Source organism: Meleagris gallopavo, unplaced genomic scaffold (genome assembly GCF_000146605.3).
Source record: "Meleagris gallopavo isolate NT-WF06-2002-E0010 breed Aviagen turkey brand Nicholas breeding stock unplaced genomic scaffold, Turkey_5.1 ChrUn_random_7180001951631, whole genome shotgun sequence".
Taxonomy (NCBI): Eukaryota; Metazoa; Chordata; class Aves; order Galliformes; family Phasianidae; genus Meleagris; species Meleagris gallopavo.
The window spans coordinates 5,735-11,008 of NW_011212752.1; the positions used below are offsets into that span (position 1 = coordinate 5,735).

At 34.6% G+C, this 5,274-nt stretch overlaps 1 long non-coding RNA gene across 1 annotated transcript; it reads right to left on the reverse strand.

Annotated features, from left to right (window-relative positions):
- Positions 1-2,999: 2,999 nt before the first annotated feature.
- On the reverse strand, positions 3,000-4,532 carry LOC109365030. Its single transcript, XR_002110746.1, has 2 exons — positions 4,449-4,532; positions 3,000-3,867 (listed from the first exon to the last, which is right to left on the reverse strand). It is a non-coding gene; the product is annotated as an uncharacterized LOC109365030 (long non-coding RNA).
- Positions 4,533-5,274: the final 742 nt, after the last annotated feature.

A 5,274-nucleotide genomic window follows, 5' to 3' on the forward strand; every position in this document is an offset into this window, starting at 1 on the left:
TCCCAAAGATTATTTGTTCTTCTAGAAGGTTGAGAAGGTTGTGTGCTTTCTGATTTTTATTTCTGAGAAGTTCTGCCAAAATTCAGATTTTTTTGTTCTGGATTCAGCACAAAATGAAGAATAAAACTCTAAAGGAAGAAAAAGTGACACCACAGCTCCATGGGTTGTTAACAATTCTTTATATGATTGTATAATGGGAAGTAGTTTGCTACAATTGCAATTAGAATGTTTTGACAAGGTTGACATAAATATTTCTGATGAATCACTCTATGTGAATTTTAATTATTTTGCAAACTCGCACTGTTATATGTAGCAAAACATTTCACTTTATTTTTTATTAAAACCTGATAATCAACTGTCCCCTTTTCTTATCTTCTAAAAGCTGTAGTAACTTTCAAAGCCTTTCATAGTAAGCTTTACATATATATTATTTGAAATGTGCGCAGCAATGCCTTTATCTAATTATTGAAAGCTCTAAGAATATTTCTTTGGTTTCAAATTATTTTGCATTAGGCATGTGAGTTTTACTTTCATTATTCTTTTACAAGGAACTAAGATAACATTTTGTTAGCCTGTGTGCTTTCAAAAAGCCAACTTTATATTTCATTGGTTGGATTGTTGTCAAAAGTTTTTTCCTTTTAATTGGCATATCTAATATACTTAGGCATTATCACATTGTTCTTACTTCTAAGACAGTACGGTCTGAACTATACTTAAATTTTTATGCACTGCTAATAGGAATTTGAATTATAATCAGCTATTGTAGCAGTCTTGTTAAATGTGGGAATCTTATGAAACTTCAGCATCCATCATGATTAGAAAGGAAATATTTGGATGGCTAGATCTGAGACGGAAAGAATGAAGCATTCATACTGGTCTCCCACAGTCAGCTGAGGATATGTACTGAATCTAACTGATGATAGCATTAGAATCTCATGTTCACAAGGGGACCCATTGACTTCAAGCAGCCTCCGTACTCAGTACTAAAGACTGCCATCTGCAGTATAGCTGAATATAGCAAATGGAGATTTGTAAAGCATCCCTAGGTACTAAATTATATTTACCAAAAACATCAGATGATCCAAACAGTGATAATGAGACATTTCAAATGCTAGGGTGGAAGAATGTTTCTAAATTCAAGAATGGAATATGTCTTCTGAACTGTGTCACCACATTGTTTGTTGATTTGTTAATGACTTAAAAGCCTCAGACACTTATGATTAGTGTTCATGATTTACACTGCAATCAAATTGATAAATAGCTTCTTAGTTCACACATCTGGAGAACCCTCAGAGTGTGAGAAGTAGCCAGGCACACCAGACTGTGTCTGTTAACCAAATTTAAGTCAAATCCAGAGGAATTTCCTACTTTTACTGATGTTAGAAATAAATTTTCTCTCTCTCTCTCTAACATTTTTAGTAAGTATAATTAGTAATTTTGACTACCTAGATACAACAGATTCCTAAAATAAACAGTTTGTTCTGCTCTAAAAAAGTCTATGAATTATTAATTTCTTAAGTGCAGTGAATAATATCACACAAGTTCTGGAGATGGTGTTACACTGCAATAATTAATGAGCACTACAAAGTGTGGTAAATTTTTATTAGAGGAAAAGTACTGCTTGGATTTTCTCCATAGCATTTCTATTTTACTGAGACTGATTTAATCAGAAACAAGCAATATCATAAAATGTAAATAGAAAAGGAAATCTTCTTTCAACATCATTATATGATAAAAAAGAAAAGAAAAAAATCAGGGAATTATCATAAGATCCTTAAATTACTTTGTTGAATAAGAGTCTCAGACTGAATGGTATCAGAAATCTGTCTTTCAAAAGGTAGATGATATGCTTTATTCTCTATTATGATAACATTACAGCTCTGCACCATGGAGAGCAGCTACACGAATGAATTATTTTACTGACAAATACAAGACAGTATTCAAAGTGTTTTATGAATTTTGTAAATCTTAATGAAATAATAAATGTTTTTGAAGAGCTGAAATGTCTTCTGTGGTTTAAGTTAATTCTGAGTTTACACCCCACATAATAATCAGACAACAAACAAAAACAATCAAAATACTTAAAGCTAAACTGAACAATCTTATATTTACAAGGGCTGCTTGAAGGCAATGCCTCCTATGTTATTACGTTGACCCACGACATCAGAAGCAGGTGTTGATGATATGGCAGTAGAGACTGAATCTTCCCACTGATATCCCATTACATTTTGTTGCTGTATGACAGGTGGTAGCAGAGGGGCAGTCAGACAAAATGATGTCTGACATGTGGATGAAGCAAAGGTGTGTCACTGAATTCCTCCATGTCAAAAACATGGCATCCACTGACATTCATCAACTCTTGTTGTACGTTTCTACAGACCAAATAGTGGATATGAGTGCAGTGAGGTGGTGGGTGGTATGTTTCAGCAGCGGTGACAGCAATGTGAAAGACAAGTCACTTTCTGGATGGCTATGCACAGCCTGTTACATCACAAAAAGAAGTGTGTCTTGATGAGCTTATACACGTAAATTGCCTAATGGTGGTCTCTGTGTTGAAAACCTGTGTTTTGTAGCTGAGAATTTGCTCTGTCAAATAGTGCTTTTGTGCTCTGTTGTAAATTGACTTTAAGAGACATTTTACAATTTACATTGCAAATTTTACATTAAGAGGCATTACTTAAAAGCGACATACACATTTACGTGACCGCTTATTCCTATTCATTATTTAGTGATTTTAGACTATTTTTTTTTAATTGCTAATATTCAGGAAATAAATATTTCAATAATTGTATCTGAAATGGTTTCTGAAAAAAATGTACAGTAATCATAGATTTTGTCTTTTAAACATCCCTCTAGGTATAAAGTAGTTGAACATAGAATATTGAAAAATATGTCAGATGTACTCCAGATTCAACATTTTTGTATAAATTTATGTGAAACTTAACTATATTTTATAGTAAAGTTTTGTTTTATTACATTGCAAAAGCCATGAAACCTACTTCATTTAGATTCAGTTTTATTTCTCTATTTTTATGGTTGAGATCTTAGAGCAAGCTTGTTTACTGCCATGTGGTTTCTATCATAGACAAAAACACTGAAGATTCTAACTTATCAGGGCTCTCTCTCTCTTTATGTTAAAATATATAATTCTTTCACCTTTGATTTCCTTTCATATTTTATCTTGATTATAGCAATGTTTTTGCAGAATTCTGGTAAAGGTTATGTTAGTACTTCCATTATGAAGAGTTAAAGGGTTTATAATTTGACTGTGTAAATTTGTTTTTGTCTGTTCTTGAGTTTGAAATATGAGCTATTCTATGTGTAAATAGATCTTTGTGAATTAAGGGAATTTTATCTCTGTAGTTTTGTAAATGTCTTACTTTTACTCACCATTTTAAAATCTAAATATCTCTAGCTCACATCATCCTCAAAATCACATAAAATTACAGAATCTTTGAGGTTGGCAAGGACATCTAGATATCATATAAGCAGGATGCCCAGGGCTGTATAAAGTTTTTTGAGTATCTGCATGATTCCATCACTTCCCTAGCCAACCAGTTCTAGTGTTTGACCAGCCCCACAGTAACAAAGTGGATTTTTTTTTGTATTCAGATTGAATTTCTTGTGTTGCAGTTTATGCCTTTTGCTAATGAAATGAGTGTGCTTCCATATTCTTTCCTGCTTTCCATCAGGTATTCAGCTTAATCAACACATGGGCTGATTAGATTCCCTTAGCCTTCTCTTGATCAGTGCCAAAATTCCCACAGCTGCTTCTAGTATGAAAGAATACAGTCCAGTCCCTTAATGATTTTGATCCCCTTCACTGAACTTCCTTCCTGAAGTGCATATCCTTCTTGGGTGCAGCATCTAGACAGCATTAAGAATGGGAAAGATCACCTTCCTCCATCAGTTGGAAAAGCTTTTCTTAATACAACCTCAAATACAGTTTGTATTCTTTGCTGTTAAGGTGCATTCCTGGTTTATAACTGTAAGGAAGGATGCCAAAATATTTTGCTGGGTGGCTTTCCAGAAAGTCTCCAGTGTGTAGTGATTCCCAGGATTATTCCTCCAGGAATTGTATTTCCCTTTGTTGAATTTCATGAGATTCTTCTCAGTCAATTTCTTGAGCCTGTCAAGATCCTTTCAGATTACAGTACAATCCTCTGACCATTCCCCTCCATTTTATATTTACAATCTTGTTAAAAATACATTCTCCTCCAGCACCATTAACAAGGATGTTAAGCAGTTCTGATCTCACTAATAACCACTGGCATGTGAACTACTGATTGGTCTCCAGCTGGACTTTGTGTCATTGATAAAAGCCCTCTGAAGTCAACACATTTAGAAGGCTATCAAGTTGATTAGTATGATTCCCACATTGTGAATCCATGACTGTTTCAATCACTTTCATGCTTTGAAATATATTGCAGGAAGATTTTCTCAATTACCTTCCTAGTAATTGAGGTGAGGTTGACTTAGCCTATAGTTACATGGATCTTCATCGCTTGTTGCTACTGAATGCAAGAGTTCTAGCCTTCCAGTTTTCAGGAATCTATCCTGATCACTATGACCTTTCAAAGACAACTGTGATCTCACAATGATGCCAGTAAACTCCATCAGAACTTCTGGTTGCAAACTGGCAAAGCTCATCCTATTAAGTGCTCTTCCTTCATCCAGGCTTACCCTCTGGTCTCAGAGAGCTGAGAATCTTGAAGATTTAGTGTAGAAGGCTGAAGAAAAGAAGGCATCAAGCACCTTGAGTTTTCTTTCTGACCTTCTGTTGAAATATCCCCTGCCCCACTCATACTTGTTTGTAATGTGCTATTAATCACTTCATGAAAACCATTCTGATCCCACTACATATATGGCTTACATAATCTATTAAGACTGCCCTAATGAATCTCATTATCCTCTGTTGTATTGTTTTACACAAGCTAAGTCAATCTGAACAGTAGGTCTGAATTAACAAAGATATTTTCTTACTATCTAGACAATTTGGAGGAGGGCTTAGATAGCTCTTAAAGCAGTTTATTTTTTCAGACTGCTTACAAGACAGGCAAAGAAGAGGCCGTCTGCTGAAATGTCACGCCTTACCTCTCTACATTTAACCATCTAACCAGGTCCTTATCCACTCAGTATTCCACCCTTCAAATCCTTATTTCTCCAACTCAGAGACTATGATGCGGTGTGGGACCATATTAAAGACCTTGCATAAGCCTAAGTGGTTGATATCTGTCTTCCCTTGCATATTTGTATAAATGTCTTGAATTATGT